The sequence below is a fragment of the Eucyclogobius newberryi genome, unplaced genomic scaffold, assembly GCF_026437365.1.
Source record: "Eucyclogobius newberryi isolate DKJ021-1_F unplaced genomic scaffold, fEucNew1.0.hap1 SCAF_17, whole genome shotgun sequence".
Lineage (NCBI taxonomy): Eukaryota > Metazoa > Chordata > Actinopteri > Gobiiformes > Gobiidae > Eucyclogobius > Eucyclogobius newberryi.
In genome coordinates, this window is record NW_027315801.1 from 19,047,646 (window position 1) to 19,065,710 (window position 18,065).

General features: G+C 59.0%; 1 protein-coding gene across 1 annotated transcript in view; it reads left to right on the forward strand.

The window, feature by feature from the left end:
* Window positions 1-18,065, forward strand: part of LOC140363582 (uncharacterized) — a 123,318-nt gene that overhangs the window by 8,133 nt on the left and 97,120 nt on the right.

Sequence of the window (18,065 nt, forward strand, 5' to 3'; positions counted from 1 at the left end):
TGTCCTCTGGTACGTGCGTGGGAGTGTTTGTCCTCTGGTGCGTGCGTGGGAGCGTGGGAGCGTGTGTCCTCTGTCCTCTGGTGTGTGCGTGGGAGCATGTGTCCTCTGGTGTGTGCGTGGGAGCGTGTGTCCTCTGTCCTCTGGTGTGTGCTGGGAGCCTGTGTCCTCTGGTGTGTGCTGGGAGCGTGTGTCCTCTGGTGTGTGCTGGGAGCGTGTGTCCTCTGGTGTGTGCTGGGAGCGTGTGTCCTCTGGTGTGTGCGTGGGACCATGTGTCCTCTGGCGTGTGCGTGGGAGCGTGTGACTTCTGTCCTCTGATGCGTGCGAGCGTGTGTCCTCTGGTGCATGCGTGCGAGCGTGTGTCCTCTGGTGCATGCGTACGAGCGTGTGTCCTCTGGTGTGTGCGTGGGAGCGTGTGTCCTCTGTCCTCTGGTGTGTGCGTGGGAGCTTGTGCCCTCTGGTGTGTGCTTGGGAGCATGTGTCCTATGGTGCGTGGGAGCATGTGTCCTATGGTGCGTGGGAGCATGTGTCCTCTGGTGCGTGGGAGCATGTGTCCTCTGGTGTGTGCGTGGGAGCATGTGTCCTCTGGTGTGTGCGTGGGAGCATGTGTCCTCTGTTGTGTGCGTGGGAGCATGTGTCCTCTGGTGTGTGCGTGTGTCCTCTGGTACGTGCGTGGGAGTGTTTGTCCTCTGGTGCGTGCGTGGGAGCGTGGGAGCGTGTGTCCTCTGTCCTCTGGTGTGTGCGTGGGAGCATGTGTCCTCTGGTGTGTGCGTGGGAGCGTGTGTCCTCTGGTGTGTGCTGGGGACATGTGTCCTCTGGTGTGTGCGTGGGAGCGTGTGTCCTCTGTCCTCTTGTGTGTGTTGGGAGCGTGTGTCCTCTGGTGTGTGCTTGGGAGCGTGTGTCCTCTGGTGTGTGCGTGGGAGCGTGTGTCCTCTGGTGTGTGCTGGAAGCATACGTCCTCTGATGTGTGCGTGGGAGCGTGTGTCCTCTGTCCTCTGGTGTGTGCTGGGAGCCGGTGTCCTCTGGTGTGTGCTGGGAGCGTGTGTCCTCTGGTGTGTGCTGGGAGCGTGTGTCCTCTATTGTGTGCGTGGGAGCATGTGTCCTCTGTTGTGTGCGTGGGAGCATGTGTCCTCTGTTGTGTGCGTGGGAGCATGTGTCCTCTGGTGTGTGCTGGGAGCATGTGTCCTCTGGTGCGTGCGTGGGAGCATGTGTCCTCTAGTGTGTGCTGGGGACATGTGTTCTCTGGTGTGTGCTGGGAGCGTGTGTCCTCTGGTGTGTGGGAGCGTGTGTCCTCTGGTGTGTGCGTGGGAGCATGTGTCCTCTGGTGTGTGCTGGAAGCATACGTCCTCTGATGTGTGCGTGGGAGCGTGTGTCCTCTGTCCTCTGGTGTGTGCTGGGAGCCTGTGTACTCTGGTGTGTGCTGGGAGCGTGTGTCCTCTGGTGTGTGCTGGGAGCGTGTGTCCTCTGGTGTGTGCGTGGGAGCGTGTGACTTCTGTCCTCTGATGCGTGCGAGCGTGTGTCCTCTGGTGCATGCGTGCGAGCGTGCGTCCTCTGGTGTGTGCGTGGGAGCGTGTGTCCTCTGTCCTCTGGTGTGTGCGTGGGAGCTTGTGCCCTCTGGTGTGTGCTTGGGAGCATGTGTCCTATGGTGCGTGGGAGCATGTGTCCTCTGGTGCGTGGGAGCATGTGTCCTCTGGTGTGTGCGTGGGAGCATGTGTCCTCTGGTGTGTGCGTGGGAGCATGTGTCCTCTGGTGTGTGCGTGGGAGCATGTGTCCTCTGGTGTGTGCGTGGGAGCATGTGTCCTCTGGTGTGTGCGTGGGAGCATGTGTCCTCTGGTGTGTGCGTGTGTCCTCTGGTACGTGCGTGGGAGTGTTTGTCCTCTGGTGCGTGCGTGGGAGCGTGGGAGCGTGTGTCCTCTGTCCTCTGGTGTGTGCGTGGGAGCGTGTGTCCTCTGGTGTGTGCGTGGGAGCGTGTGTCCTCTGGTGTGTGCTGGGGACATGTGTCCTCTGGTGTGTGCTGGGGACATGTGTCCTCTGGTGTGTGCGTGGGAGCGTGTGTCCTCTGGTGTGTGCGTGGGAGCGTGTGTCCTCTGTCCTCTTGTGTGTGTTGGGAGCATGTGTCCTCTGGTGTGTGCTTGGAGCGTGTGTCCTCTGGTGTGTGCGTGGGAGCGTGTGTCCTCTGGTGTGTGCTGGAAGCATACGTCCTCTGATGTGTGCGTGGGTGCGTGTGTCCTCTGTCCTCTGGTGTGTGCTGGGAGCCGGTGTCCTCTGGTGTGTGCTGGGAGCGTGTGTCCTCTGGTGTGTGCGTTGGAGCATGTGTCCTCTGGTGTGTGCTGGGAGCGTGTGTCCTCTGTTGTGTGCGTGGGAGCATGTGTCCTCTGTTGTGTGCGTGGGAGCATGTGTCCTCTGTTGTGTGCGTGGGAGCATGTGTCCTCTGGTGTGTGCTGGGAGCATGTGTCCTCTGGTGCGTGCGTGGGAGCATGTGTCCTCTAGTGTGTGCTGGGGACATGTGTTCTCTGGTGTGTGCTGGGAGCGTGTGTCCTCTGGTGTGTGGGAGCGTGTGTCCTCTGGTGTGTGCGTGGGAGCATGTGTCCTCTGTCCTCTGGTGTGTGCTGGAAGCATACGTCCTCTGATGTGTGCGTGGGAGCGTGTGTCCTCTGTCCTCTGGTGTGTGCTGGGAGCCTGTGTCCTCTGGTGTGTGCTGGGAGCGTGTGTGCTGGGAGCGTGTGTCCTCTGGTGTGTGCGTGGGAGCATGTGTCCTCTAGTGTGTGCTGGGGACATGTGTTCTCTGGTGTGTGTGCTGGGGACATGTGTTCTCTGGTGTGTGTGCGTGGGAGCATGTGTCCTCTGGTGTGTGCGTGGGAGCATGTGTCCTCTGGTGCGTGCGTGGGAGCATGTGTCCTCTAGTGTGTGCTGGGGACATGTGTCCTCTGGTGTGTGTGCTGGGAGCATGTGTCCTCTGGTGTGTGTGCTGGGAGCATGTGTCCTCTGGTGTGTGCGTGGGACTGTGTGTCCTCTGGTTTGTGTTGGGAACATGTATCCTCTGGTGTGTGCTGGGGACATGTGTGCTGGGGACTTTTGTGCTGGGGACATATGTCCTCTGGTGTGTGCTGGGAGCATGTGTCCTCGGGTGTGGGCTGGGGACATGTGTCCTCTGGTGTGTGCTGGGGACATGTGTCCTCTGGTGTGTGCGTGGGAGCATGTGTCCTCTGGTGTGTGCTGGGAGCGCGTGTCCTCTGGTGTGAGCGTGTGTCCTCTGATGTGTGCGTGGAAGCGTGTGTCCTCTGGTGTGTGCGTGGGAGCATGTGTCCTCTGTTGTGTGCTGGGGACATGTGTCCTCTGGTGTGGGAGCGTGTGTCCTCTGGTGGGAGCGTGTGTCTTCTGGTGTGAGCGTGGGTCCTCTGGTGTGTGCGTGGGAGCATGTGTCCTCTGGTGTGTGCGTGTGTCCTCTGGTACGTGCGTGGGAGTGTTTGTCCTCTGGTGCGTGCGTGGGAGCGTGGGAGCGTGTGTCCTCTGTCCTCTGGTGTGTGCGTGGGAGCATGTGTCCTCTGGTGTGTGCGTGGGAGCGTGTGTCCTCTGGTGTGTGCTGGGGACATGTGTCCTCTGGTGTGTGCGTGGGAGCGTGTGTCCTCTGGTGTGTGCGTGGGAGCGTGTGTCCTCTGTCCTCTTGTGTGTGTTGGGAGCGTGTGTCCTCTGGTGTGTGCTTGGGAGCGTGTGTCCTCTGGTGTGTGCGTGGGAGCGTGTGTCCTCTGGTGTGTGCTGGAAGCATACGTCCTCTGATGTGTGCGTGGGAGCGTGTGTCCTCTGTCCTCTGGTGTGTGCTGGGAGCCGGTGTCCTCTGGTGTGTGCTGGGAGCGTGTGTCCTCTGGTGTGTGCGTTGGAGCATGTGTCCTCTGGTGTGTGCTGGGAGCGTGTGTCCTCTGTTGTGTGCGTGGGAGCATGTGTCCTCTGTTGTGTGCGTGGGAGCATGTGTCCTCTGTTGTGTGCGTGGGAGCATGTGTCCTCTGGTGTGTGCTGGGAGCATGTGTCCTCTGGTGCGTGCATTGGAGCATGTGTCCTCTAGTGTGTGCTGGGGACATGTGTTCTCTGGTGTGTGCTGGGAGCGTGTGTCCTCTGGTGTGTGGGAGCGTGTGTCCTCTGGTGTGTGCGTGGGAGCATGTGTCCTCTGGTGTGTGCTGGAAGCATACGTCCTCTGATGTGTGCGTGGGAGCGTGTGTCCTCTGTCCTCTGGTGTGTGCTGGGAGCCTGTGTCCTCTGGTATGTGCTGGGAGCGTGTGTCCTCTGGTGTGTGCTGGGAGCGTGTGTCCTCTGGTGTGTGCTGGGAGCGTGTGTCCTCTGGTGTGTGCGTGGGACCATGTGTCCTCTGGCGTGTGCGTGGGAGCGTGTGACTTCTGTCCTCTGATGCGTGCGAGCGTGTGTCCTCTGGTGCATGCGTGCGAGCGTGTGTCCTCTGGTGCATGCGTGCGAGCGTGTGTCCTCTGGTGTGTGCGTGGGAGCGTGTGTCCTCTGTCCTCTGGTGTGTGCGTGGGAGCTTGTGCCCTCTGGTGTGTGCTTGGGAGCATGTGTCCTATGGTGCGTGGGAGCATGTGTCCTCTGGTGCGTGGGAGCATGTGTCCTCTGTTGTGTGCGTGGGAGCATGTGTGTGCGTGTGTCCTCTGGTACGTGCGTGGGAGTGTTTGTCCTCTGGTGCGTGCGTGGGAGCGTGGGAGCGTGTGTCCTCTGTCCTCTGGTGTGTGCGTGGGAGCATGTGTCCTCTGGTGTGTGCGTGGGAGCGTGTGTCCTCTGGTGTGTGCTGGGGACATGTGTCCTCTGGTGTGTGCGTGGGAGCGTGTGTCCTCTGGTGTGTGCGTGGGAGCGTGTGTCCTCTGTCCTCTTGTGTGTGTTGGGAGCGTGTGTCCTCTGGTGTGTGCTTGGGAGCGTGTGTCCTCTGGTGTGTGCGTGGGAGCGTGTGTCCTCTGGTGTGTGCTGGAAGCATACGTCCTCTGATGTGTGCGTGGGAGCGTGTGTCCTCTGTCCTCTGGTGTGTGCTGGGAGCCGGTGTCCTCTGGTGTGTGCTGGGAGCGTGTGTCCTCTGGTGTGTGCGTTGGAGCATGTGTCCTCTGGTGTGTGCTGGGAGCGTGTGTCCTCTGTTGTGTGCGTGGGAGCATGTGTCCTCTGTTGTGTGCGTGGGAGCATGTGTCCTCTGTTGTGTGCGTGGGAGCATGTGTCCTCTGGTGTGTGCTGGGAGCATGTGTCCTCTGGTGCGTGCGTGGGAGCATGTGTCCTCTAGTGTGTGCTGGGGACATGTGTTCTCTGGTGTGTGCTGGGAGCGTGTGTCCTCTGGTGTGTGGGAGCGTGTGTCCTCTGGTGTGTGCGTGGGAGCATGTGTCCTCTGGTGTGTGCTGGAAGCATACGTCCTCTGATGTGTGCGTGGGAGCGTGTGTCCTCTGTCCTCTGGTGTGTGCTGGGAGCCTGTGTCCTCTGGTGTGTGCTGGGAGCGTGTGTCCTCTGGTGTGTGCTGGGAGCGTGTGTCCTCTGGTGTGTGCGTGGGACCATGTGTCCTCTGGCGTGTGCGTGGGAGCGTGTGACTTCTGTCCTCTGATGCGTGCGAGCGTGTGTCCTCTGGTGCATGCGTGCGAGCGTGTGTCCTCTGGTGCATGCGTGCGAGCGTGCGTCCTCTGGTGTGTGCGTGGGAGCGTGTGTCCTCTGTCCTCTGGTGTGTGCGTGGGAGCTTGTGCCCTCTGGTGTGTGCTTGGGAGCATGTGTCCTATGGTGCGTGGGAGCATGTGTCCTCTGGTGCGTGGGAGCATGTGTCCTCTGGTGTGTGCGTGGGAGCATGTGTCCTCTGGTGTGTGCGTGGGAGCATGTGTCCTCTGGTGTGTGCGTGGGAGCATGTGTTCTCTGGTGTGTGCGTGGGAGCATGTGTCCTCTGGTGTGTGCGTGTGTCCTCTGGTACGTGCGTGGGAGTGTTTGTCCTCTGGTGCGTGCGTGGGAGCGTGGGAGCGTGTGTCCTCTGTCCTCTGGTGTGTGCGTGGGAGCATGTGTCCTCTGGTGTGTGCGTGGGAGCGTGTGTCCTCTGGTTTGTGCTGGGGACATGTGTCCTCTGGTGTGTGCTGGGGACATGTGTCCTCTGGTGTGTGCGTGGGAGCGTGTGTCCTCTGGTGTGTGCGTGGGAGCATGTGTCCTCTGTCCTCTTGTGTGTGTTGGGAGCATGTGTCCTCTGGTGTGTGCTTGGAGCGTGTGTCCTCTGGTGTGTGCGTGGGAGCGTGTGTCCTCTGGTGTGTGCTGGAAGCATACGTCCTCTGATGTGTGCGTGGGAGCGTGTGTCCTCTGTCCTCTGGTGTGTGCTGGGAGCCGGTGTCCTCTGGTGTGTGCTGGGAGCGTGTGTCCTCTGGTGTGTGCGTTGGAGCATGTGTCCTCTGGTGTGTGCTGGGAGCGTGTGTCCTCTGTTGTGTGCGTGGGAGCATGTGTCCTCTGTTGTGTGCGTGGGAGCATGTGTCCTCTGTTGTGTGCGTGGGAGCATGTGTCCTCTGGTGTGTGCTGGGAGCATGTGTCCTCTGGTGCGTGCGTGGGAGCATGTGTCCTCTAGTGTGTGCTGGGGACATGTGTTCTCTGGTGTGTGCTGGGAGTGTGTGTCCTCTGGTGTGTGGGAGCGTGTGTCCTCTGGTGTGTGCGTGGGAGCATGTGTCCTCTGTCCTCTGGTGTGTGCTGGAAGCATACTTCCTCTGATGTGTGCGTGGGAGCGTGTGTCCTCTGTCCTCTGGTGTGTGCTGGGAGCCTGTGTCCTCTGGTGTGTGCTGGGAGCGTGTGTGCTGGGAGCGTGTGTCCTCTGGTGTGTGCGTGGGAGCATGTGTCCTCTAGTGTGTGCTGGGGACATGTGTTCTCTGGTGTGTGTGCGTGGGAGCATGTGTTCTCTGGTGTGTGTGCGTGGGAGCATGTGTCCTCTGGTGTGTGCTGGGAGCGTGTGTGCTGGGAGCGTGTGTCCTCTGGTGTGTGCGTGGGAGCATGTGTCCTCTAGTGTGTGCTGGGGACATGTGTTCTCTGGTGTGTGTGCGTGGGAGCATGTGTTCTCTGGTGTGTGTGCGTGGGAGCATGTGTCCTCTGGTGTGTGCGTGGGAGCATGTGTCCTCTGGTGCGTGCGTGGGAGCATGTGTCCTCTAGTGTGTGCTGGGGACATGTGTTCTCTGGTGTGTGTGCGTGGGAGCATGTGTCCTCTGGTGTGTGCGTGGGAGCATGTGTCCTCTGGTGCGTGCGTGGGAGCATGTGTCCTCTAGTGTGTGCTGGGGACATGTGTCCTCTGGTGTGTGTGCTGGGAGCATGTGTCCTCTAGTGTGTGCTGGGGACATGTGTCCTCTGGTGTGTGTGCTGGGAGCATGTGTCCTCTGGTGTGTGCGTGGGACTGTGTGTCCTCTGGTTTGTGTTGGGAACATGTATCCTCTGGTGTGTGCTGGGGACATGTGTGCTGGGGACTTTTGTGCTGGGGACATATGTCCTCTGGTGTGTGCTGGGAGCATGTGTCCTCGGGTGTGGGCTGGGGACATGTGTCCTCTGGTGTGTGCGTGGGAGCATGTGTCCTCTTGTGTGTGCTGGGAGCGCGTGTCCTCTGGTGTGAGCGTGTGTCCTCTGGTGTGTGCGTGGAAGCGTGTGTCCTCTGGTGTGTGCGTGGGAGCATGTGTCCTCTGTTGTGTGCTGGGGACATGTGTCCTCTGTTGTGGGAGCGTGTGTCCTCTGGTGGGAGCGTGTGTCTTCTGGTGTGAGCGTGGGTCCTCTGGTGTGTGCGTGGGAGCATGTGTCCTCTGGTGTGTGCGTGGGAGCATGCGTCCTCTGGTGTGTGCGTGGGAGCATGTGTCCTCTGTTGTGTGCGTGGGAGCGTGTGTCCTCTGGTGGGAGCCTGTGTCCTCTGGTGGGAGCGTGTGTCCTCTGCTGGGAGCGTGTGTCCTCTGGTGGGAGCGTGTGTCCTCTGGTGCGTGCGTGAGAGCATGTGTCCTCTGGTGTGTGCTGGGAGCATGGGTCCTCTGTAATCTGTCCTCTGGTGTGTGCGTGGAAGCATGTGTCCTCTGGTGTGTGCGTGGGAGCATGTGTCCTCTGTTGTGTGCGTGGGAGCGTGTGTCCTCTGGTGGGAGCGTGTGTCCTCTGGTGGGAGCGTGTGTCCTCTGGTGGGAGCGTGTGTCTTCTGGTGTGTGCGTGGGAGCGTGTGTCCTCTGGTGCGTGCGTGAGAGCATGTGTCCTCTGGTGCGTGCGTGAGAGCATGTGTCCTCTGGTGTGTGCTGGGAGCATGGGTCCTCTGTAATCTGTCCTCTGGTGTGTGCTTGGGAGCGTGTGTCCTCTGGTGTGTGCGTGGGAGCGTGTGCCCTCGTGTGTGTGCGTGGGACCATGTGTCCTCTGGTGTGTGATGGGAGCGTGTGTCTTCTGGTGTGTCCGTGGGAGCGTCTGTCCTCTGGTGGGAGCGCGTGTCCTCTGGTGTGTGCTTGGGAGCGTGTGTCCTCTGGTGTGAGCGTGTGTCCTCTGGTGTGAGCGTGGGAGCGCGTGTGCTGGGAGCATGTGTCCTCTGGTGTGTGCGTGGGAGCGTGTGTGCTGGGAGCATGTGTCCTCTGGTGTGTGCTGTGAGCATATGTCCTCTGGTGTGTGCGTAGGAGCGTGTGTCCTCTGGTGTGAGCGTGGGAGTGCGTGTCCTCTGGTGTGTGCTTGGGAGCATGTGTCTTCTGGTGTGTGCTTGGGAGCATGTGTCTTCTGGTGTGTGCTGGGAGCATGTGTCTTCTGGTGTGTGCTGGGAGCATATGTCCTCTGGTGTGTGCGTAGGAGCGTGTGTCCTCTGGTGTGAGCGTGGGAGCGCGTGTCCTCTGGTGTGTGCTTGGGAGCATGTGTCCTCTGTCCTCTTGTCTGTGTTGGGAGCATGTGTCCTTTGGTGTGTGCGTGGGAGCATGTGTCCTCTAGTGTGTGCTGGGGACATGTGTCCTCTGGTGTGTGTGCGTGGGAGCATGTGTCCTCTGGTGTGTGCGTGGGAGCATGTGTCCTCTGGTGCGTGCGTGGGAGCATGTGTCCTCTAGTGTGTGCTGGGGACATGTGTCCTCTGGTGTGTGTGCTGGGAGCATGTGTCCTCTGGTGCGTGCGTGGGAGCATGTGTCCTCTAGTGTGTGCTGGGGACATGTGTCCTCTGGTGTGGGAGCGTGTGTCCTCTGGTGTGTGCGTGGGAGCGTGTGTCCTCTGGTGTGTGCTGGAAGCATACGTCCTCTGATGTGTGCGTGGGAGCGTGTGTCCTCTGTCCTCTGGTGTGTGCTGGGAGCCGGTGTCCTCTGGTGTGTGCTGGGAGCGTGTGTCCTCTGGTGTGTGCGTTGGAGCATGTTGCCTCTGGTGTGTGCTGGGAGCGTGTGTCCTCTGTTGTGTGCGTGGGAGCATGTGTCCTCTGTTGTGTGCGTGGGAGCATGTGTCCTCTGTTGTGTGCGTGGGAGCATGTGTCCTCTGTTGTGTGTGTGGGAGCGTGTGTCCTCTGGTGTGTGCGTGGGAGCATGTGTCCTCTGGTGTGTGCTGGAAGCATACGTCCTCTGATGTGTGCGTGGAAGCGTGTGTCCTCTGTCCTCTGGTGTGTGCTGGGAGCCTGTGTCCTCTGGTATGTGCTGGGAGCGTGTGTCCTCTGGTGTGTGCTGGGAGCGTGTGTCCTCTGGTGTGTGCGTGGGACCATGTGTCCTCTGGCGTGTGCGTGGGAGCGTGTGACTTCTGTCCTCTGATGCGTGCGAGCGTGTGTCCTCTGGTGCATGCGTGCGAGCGTGTGTCCTCTGGTGCATGCGTGCGAGCGTGCGTCCTCTGGCGTGTGCTTGGGAGCGTGTGTCCTCTGTCCTCTGGTGTGTGCGTGGGAGCTTGTGCCCTCTGGTGTGTGCTTGGGAGCATGTGTCCTATGGTGCGTGGGAGCATGTGTCCTCTGGTGCGTGGGAGCATGTGTCCTCTGGTGTGTGCGTGGGAGCATGTGTCCTCTGGTGTGTGCGTGGGAGCATGTGTCCTCTGGTGTGTGCGTGGGAGCATGTGTCCTCTGGTGTGTGCGTGTGTCCTCTGGTACGTGCGTGGGAGTGTTTGTCCTCTGGTGCGTGCGTGGGAGCGTGGGAGCGTGTGTCCTCTGTCCTCTGGTGTGTGCGTGGGAGCATGTGTCCTCTGGTGTGTGCGTGGGAGCGTGTGTCCTCTGGTGTGTGCTGGGGACATGTGTCCTCTGGTGTGTGCGTGGGAGCGTGTGTCCTCTGGTGTGTGCGTGGGAGCGTGTGTCTTCTGTCCTCTTGTGTGTGTTGGGAGCATGTGTCCTCTGGTGTGTGCTTGGAGCGTGTGTCCTCTGGTGTGTGCGTGGGAGCGTGTGTCCTCTGGTGTGTGCTGGAAGCATACGTCCTCTGATGTGTGCGTGGGAGCGTGTGTCCTCTGTCCTCTGGTGTGTGCTGGGAGCCGGTGTCCTCTGGTGTGTGCTGGGAGCGTGTGTCCTCTGGTGTGTGCTGGGGACATGTGTCCTCTGGTGTGTGCGTGGGAGCGTGTGTCCTCTGGTGTGTGCGTGGGAGCGTGTGTCCTCTGGTGTGTGCTGGAAGCATACGTCCTCTGATGTGTGCGTGGGAGCGTGTGTCCTCTGTCCTCTGGTGTGTGCTGGGAGCCGGTGTCCTCTGGTGTGTGCTGGGAGCGTGTGTCCTCTGGTGTGTGCGTTGGAGCATGTGTCCTCTGGTGTGTGCTGGGAGCGTGTGTCCTCTGTTGTGTGCGTGGGAGCATGTGTCCTCTGTTGTGTGCGTGGGAGCATGTGTCCTCTGTTGTGTGCGTGGGAGCATGTGTCCTCTGGTGTGTGCTGGGAGCATGTGTCCTCTGGTGCGTGCGTGGGAGCATGTGTCCTCTAGTGTGTGCTGGGGACATGTGTTCTCTGGTGTGTGCTGGGAGCGTGTGTCCTCTGGTGTGTGGGAGCGTGTGTCCTCTGGTGTGTGCGTGGGAGCATGTGTCCTCTGTCCTCTGGTGTGTGCTGGAAGCATACGTCCTCTGATGTGTGCGTGGGAGCGTGTGTCCTCTGTCCTCTGGTGTGTGCTGGGAGCCTGTGTCCTCTGGTGTGTGCTGGGAGCGTGTGTGCTGGGAGCGTGTGTCCTCTGGTGTGTGCGTGGGAGCATGTGTCCTCTAGTGTGTGCTGCGGACATGTGTTCTCTGGTGTGTGTGCGTGGGAGCATGTGTCCTCTGGTGTGTGCGTGGGAGCATGTGTCCTCTGGTGCGTGCGTGGGAGCATGTGTCCTCTAGTGTGTGCTGGGGACATGTGTCCTCTGGTGTGTGTGCTGGGAGCATGTGTCCTCTAGTGTGTGCTGGTGTGTGTGCTGGGAGCATGTGTCCTCTGGTGTGTGCGTGGGACTGTGTGTCCTCTGGTTTGTGTTGGGAACATGTATCCTCTGGTGTGTGCTGGGGACATGTGTGCTGGGGACTTTTGTGCTGGGGACATATGTCCTCTGGTGTGTGCTGGGAGCATGTGTCCTCGGGTGTGGGCTGGGGACATGTGTCCTCTGGTGTGTGCTGGGGACATGTGTCCTCTGGTGTGTGCGTGGGAGCATGTGTCCTCTGGTGTGTGCTGGGAGCGCGTGTCCTCTGGTGTGAGCGTGTGTCCTCTGGTGTGTGCGTGGAAGCGTGTGTCCTCTGTTGTGTGCTGGGGACATGTGTCCTCTGGTGTGGGAGCGTGTGTCCTCTGGTGGGAGCGTGTGTCTTCTGGTGTGAGCGTGGGTCCTCTGGTGTGTGCGTGGGAGCGTGTGTCCTCTGGTGTGTGCGTGGGAGCATGTGTCCTCTAGTGTGTGCGTGGGAGCATGTGTCCTCTGTTGTGTGCGTGGGAGCGTGTGTCCTCTGGTGGGAGCCTGTGTCCTCTGGTGGGAGCGTGTGTCCTCTGCTGGGAGCGTGTGTCCTCTGCTGGGAGCGTGTGTCCTCTGGTGGGAGCGTGTGTCCTCTGGTGTGTGCGTGGGAGCATGTGTCCTCTAGTGTGTGCGTGGGAGCATGTGTCCTCTGTTGTGTGCGTGGGAGCGTGTGTCCTCTGGTGGGAGCCTGTGTCCTCTGGTGGGAGCGTGTGTCCTCTGCTGGGAGCGTGTGTCCTCTGGTGGGAGCGTGTGTCCTCTGGTGCGTGCGTGAGAGCATGTGTCCTCTGGTGTGTGCTGGGAGCATGGGTCCTCTGTAATCTGTCCTCTGGTGTGTGCGTGGAAGCATGTGTCCTCTGGTGTGTGCGTGGGAGCATGTGTCCTCTGTTGTGTGCGTGGGAGCGTGTGTCCTCTGGTGGGAGCGTGTGTCCTCTGGTGGGAGCGTGTGTCCTCTGGTGGGAGCGTGTGTCCTCTGGTGGGAGCGTGTGTCCTCTGGTGGGAGCGTGTGTCTTCTGGTGTGTGCGTGGGAGCGTGTGTCCTCTGGTGCGTGCGTGAGAGCATGTGTCCTCTGGTGTGTGCGTGGGAGCGTGTGCCCTCGTGTGTGTGCGTGGGAGCGTGTGCCCTTGTGTGTGTGCGTGGAACCATGTGTCCTCTGGTGTGTGATGGGAGCGTGTGTCTTCTGGTGTGTCCGTGGGAGCGTCTGTCCTCTGGTGTGAGCGTGGGAGCGCGTGTCCTCTGGTGTGTGCTTGGGAGCGTGTGTCCTCTGGTGTGAGCGTGTGTCCTCTGGTGTGATCGTGGGAGCGCGTGTCCTCTGGTGTGTGCTTGGGAGCATGTGTCCTCTGGTGTGTGCGTGGGAGCGTGTGTGCTGGGAGCATGTGTCCTCTGGTGTGTGCTGTGAGCATATGTCCTCTGGTGTGTGCGTAGGAGCGTGTGTCCTCTGGTGTGAGCGTGGGAGCGCGTGTCCTCTGGTGTGTGCTTGGGAGCATGTGTCTTCTGGTGTGTGCTGGGAGCATGTGTCTTCTGGTGTGTGCTGGGAGCATATGTCCTCTGGTGTGTGCGTAGGAGCGTGTGTCCTCTGGTGTGAGCGTGGGAGCGCGTGTCCTCTGGTGTGTGCTTGGGAGCATGTGTCCTCTGTCCTCTTGTCTGTGTTGGGAGCATGTGTCCTCTGGTGTGTGCTTGGGAGCGTGTGTCCTCTGGTGTGTGCTTGGGAGCATGTGTCCTCTGGTGTGTGCGTGGGAGCGTGTGTCCTCTGGTGTGTGCTGGAAGCATACGTCCTCTGATGTGTGCGTGGGAGCGTGTGTCCTCTGTCCTCTGGTGTGTGCTGGGAGCCGGTGTCCTCTGGTGTGTGCTGGGAGCGTGTGTCCTCTGGTGTGTGCGTTGGAGCGTGTGTCCTCTGGTGTGTGCTGGGAGCGTGTGTCCTCTGTTGTGTGCGTGGGAGCATGTGTCCTCTGTTGTGTGCGTGGGAGCATGTGTCCTCTGTTGTGTGCGTGGGAGCATGTGTCCTCTGGTGTGTGCTGGGAGCATGTGTCCTCTGGTGCGTGCGTGGGAGCATGTGTCCTCTAGTGTGTGCTGGGGACATGTGTTCTCTGGTGTGTGCTGGGAGCGTGTGTCCTCTGGTGTGTGGGAGCGTGTGTCCTCTGGTGTGTGCGTGGGAGCATGTGTCCTCTGGTGTGTGCTGGAAGCATACGTCCTCTGATGTGTGCGTGGGAGCGTGTGTCCTCTGTCCTCTGGTGTGTGCTGGGAGCCTGTGTCCTCTGGTGTGTGCTGGGAGCGTGTGTCCTCTGGTGTGTGCTGGGAGCGTGTGTCCTCTGGTATGTGCGTGGGACCATGTGTCCTCTGGCGTGTGCATGGGAGCATGTGTCCTCTAGTGTGTGCTGGGGACATGTGTCCTCTGGTGTGTGTGCGTGGGAGCATGTGTCCTCTGGTGTGTGCGTGGGAGCATGTGTCCTCTGGTGCGTGCGTGGGAGCATGTGTCCTCTAGTGTGTGCTGGGGACATGTGTCCTCTGGTGTGTGTGCTGGGAGCATGTGTCCTCTGGTGCGTGCGTGGGAGCATGTGTCCTCTAGTGTGTGCTGGGGACATGTGTCCTCTGGTGTGGGAGCGTGTGTCCTCTGGTGGGATCGTGTGTCCTCTGGTGGGAGCGTGTGTCCTCTGGTGGGAGCGTGTGTCCTCTGGTGGGAGCGTGTGTCTTCTGGTGTGTGCGTGGGAGCGTGGGTCCTCTGGTGTGTGCGTGGGAGCGTGTGTCCTCTGGTGTGTGCGTGGGAGCGTGTGTCCTCTGTTGTGTGCGTGGGAGCCTGTGTCCTCTGGTGGGAGCCTGTGTCCTCTGGTGGGAGCGTGTGTCCTCTGCTGGGAGCGTGTGTCCTCTGGTGGGAGCGTGTGTCCTCTGGTGCGTGCGTGAGAGCATGTGTCCTCTGGTGTGTGCTGGGAGCATGGGTCCTCTGTAATCTGTCCTCTGGTGTGTGCGTGGAAGCATGTGTCTTCTGGTGTGTGCGTGGGAGCGTGTGTCCTCTGTTGTGCGCGTGGGAGCGTGTGTCCTCTGGTGGGAGCGTGTGTCCTCTGGTGGGAGCGTGTGTCCTCTGGTGGGAGCGTGTGTCCTCTGGTGGGAGCGTGTGTCTTCTGGTGTGTGCGTGGGAGCGTGTGTCCTCTGGTGCGTGCGTGAGAGCATGTGTCCTCTGGTGCGTGCGTGAGAGCATGTGTCCTCTGGTGTGTGCTGGGAGCATGGGTCCTCTGTAATCTGTCCTCTGGTGTGTGCGTGGGAGCGTGTGTCCTCTGGTGTGTGCGTGGGAGCGTTTGTCCTCTGGTGTGTGCGTGGGAGCGTGTGCCCTCGTGTGTGTGCGTGGGACCATGTGTCCTCTGGTGTGTGATGGGAGCGTGTGTCTTCTGGTGTGTCCGTGGGAGCGTCTGTCCTCTGGTGTGAGCGTGGGAGCGCGTGTCCTCTGGTGTGTGCTTGGGAGCGCGTGTCCTCTGGTGTGAGCGTGGGAGCGCGTGTCCTCTGGTGTGAGCGTGGGAGCGCGTGTCCTCTGGTGTGTGCTTGGGAGCATGTGTCCTCTGGTGTGTGCGTGGGAGCGTGTGTGCTGGGAGCATGTGTCCTCTGGTGTGGGCTGGGATCGTGTGTCTTCTGGTGTGTGCTGGGAGCATGTGTCTTCTGGTGTGTGCTGGGAGCATATGTCCTCTGGTGTGTGCGTAGGAGCGTGTGTCCTCTGCTGTGAGCGTGGGAGCGCGTGTCCTCTGGTGTGTGCTTGGGAGCGCGTGTCCTCTTGTGTGTGCTTGGGAGCATGTGTCCTCTGGTGTGTGCGTGGGAGCGTGTGTCCTCTGGTGTGTGCTGGGATCGTGTGTCTTCTGGTGTGTGCTGGGAGCGTGTGTCCTCTGGTGTGTGGGTGGGAGCGTGTGTCCTCTGGTGTGTGCGTGGGAGCGTGTGTCCTCTGGTGTGTGCGTGGGAGCATGTGTCTTCTGGTGTGTGCTGGGAGCATATGTCTTCTGGTGTGTGCGTAGGAGCGTGTGTCCTCTGGTGTGTGCTGGGAGCGTGTGTAATCTGGTGTGTGCTGGGATCGTGTGTCCTCTGGTGTGTGCGTGGGACTGGTGTCCTATGTCCTCTGGTGTGTGCTGGGAGCATGTGTCCTATGGTGTGTGCTGGGAGCATGTGTCCTCTGGTGTGTGCTGGGAGCATGTGTCCTCTGGTTTGTGCTGGGAGCATGTGTCCTCTGGTGTGTGCTGGGAGCATGTGTCCTCTGGTGTGTGCTGGGAGCATGTGTCCTCTGGTGTGTGCTGGGGACATATGTCCTCTGGTGTGTGCTGGGAGCATGTGTCCTCTGGTGTGGGCTGGGGTCATGTGTCCGCTGGTGTGTGTGCTAGGAGCATATGTCCTCTGGTGTGTGCTGGGAGCGTGTGTCCTCTGGTGTGTGCTGGGGACATGTGTCCTCTGGTGTGTGTGTGGGAGCATGTGTCCTCTGGTGTGTGCTGGGGACATGTGTCCTCTGGTGTGTGCTGGGGACATGTGTCCTCTGGTGTGTGCTGGGGACATGTGTCCTCTGGTGTGTGCGTGGGAGCGTGTGTCCTCTGGTGTGTGCGTGGGAGCGTGTGTCCTCTGGTGTGTGCGTGGGAGCGTGTGTCCTCTGGTGTGTGCGTGGGAGCGTGTGTCCTCTGGTGTGTTCTGGGAGCATGTGTCCTCTGGTGTGTGTGTGGGAGCGTGTGTCCTCTGGTGTGTGCGTGGGAGCGTGTGTCCTCTGGTGTGTGCTGGGAGCGTGTGTCCTCTGGTGTGTGCTGGGAGCGTGTGTCCTCTGGTGTGTGCTGGGAGCATGTGTCCTCTGGTGTGTGCTGGGACATGTGTCCTCTGGTGTATGCGTGGGAGCGTGTGTCCTCTGGTGTGTACTGGGAGCATGTGTCCTCCGGTGTGTGCTGGGGACATGTGTCCTCTGGTGGTGCTATTCCGATGTACACTTTTTCTTTAACCAAACATTTTAAAGTAATCGTTATGTTTACTACTCTATATCTTTTACTGCTCCCGACTATTCCTTCTTGTCAATGTGCCAAAACAAGTTAAATTAAATAAAACATATGGCATAAGCATTTTGCCATTTGGCTGGCCTGGGAACGCCTCGGGACCCCCCCCCGGAGGAGGTGGAGGAAGTGTCTCGGGAAAGGGAAGTCTGGGACTCCCTGCTTAGATTGCTGCCTCCGCGATAAGCGGAAGATGATGCTGGATCCATGGGCATTGACAGTGTTGGGAAAGTTCACTTTCTACATGAACTAATTCAGTTCATAGTTCATAATTCAAAATGTTGTACTAAGTTCACAGCTCCAAAAAATGAACTAATTCAGTTCTTTTTTTCAATATTATGCTATGTTTCTAAATGATTTCCACAGCCCAAATATAACCACAGGCAGCAATTATTGTATTAGTTTAATGCTGCAAATATGTGTCAGATTTCATCTTCATCCAATTTTGAATCCTTTACCTAGGATTTACATTCACATTGAAGGGACAGACTTCCCCAGAGGCAGGGGCACAGGAACCCCCGGCACCACATTACTCTCAGTATAAGGCCTGTACAGGAACCCCCGGCACCACATTACTCTCAGTATAAGACCTGTACAGGAACCCCCGGCACCACATTACTCTCAGTGTAAGGCCTGTACAGGAACCTCCGGCACCACATTACTCTCAGTATAAGGCCTGTACAGGAACCCCCGGCACCACATTACTCTCAGTATAAGGCCTGTACAGGAACCCCCGGCACCACATTACTCTCAGTATAAGACCTGTACAGGAACCCCCGGCACCACATTACTCTCAGTATAAGGCCTGTACAGGAACCCCCGGCACCACATTACTCTCAGTATAAGACAGGTACAGAACCCTCGGCACCACATTACTCTCAGTGTAAGGCCTGTACAGGAACCTCCAGCACCACATTACTCTCAGTATAAGGCCTGTACAGGAACCCCTGGCACCACATTATTCTCAGTGTAAGGCCTGTACAGGAACCCTCGGCGCCACATTACTCTCAGTATAAGGCCTGTACAGGAACCCCCGGCACCACATTACTCTCAGTATAAGGCCTGTACAGGAACCCCCGGCACCACATTACTCTCAGTGTAAGGCCTGTACAGGAACCTCCAGCACCACATTACTCTCAGTATAAGGCCTGTACAGGAACCCCTGGCACCACATTATTCTCAGTGTAAGGCCTGTACAGGAACCCTCGGCGCCACATTACTCTCAGTATAAGGCCTGTACAGGAACCCCCGGCACCACATTACTCTCAGTATAAGGCCTGTACAGGAACCCCTGGCACCACATTATTCTCAGTGTAAGGCCTGTACAGGAACCCTCGGCACCACATTACTCTCAGTATAAGGACTGTACAGGAACCCCTGGCACCACATTACTCTCAGTATAAGACCTGTACAGGAACCCCGGCACCACATTACTCTCAGTATTTTTCCATAGAGCTTCATTTTCTGGGTCACACCAGCAACACTCTGATTTTAGGTGAAATAAAGTAATATTTCATACAAGGTAAACCCTGCCTCCTTTTTTGTCTGACAATTGTTAGTTTTAAATCGGATTCGATGTTTCTTGCCATACAAATCTTACTATGGTTTAATTCCACTCATCAAACAGCCAGTTGGGAATGGAAATTGGGAGAATCTGGAACAGATGGAGACATCTGGGCAAAACATTAATTTTTTTATTTAAAAAAAACAAATATGGACAGTCTGATTATGGAGGGTAGGGTATAGGGCTGGGTATTGCCAG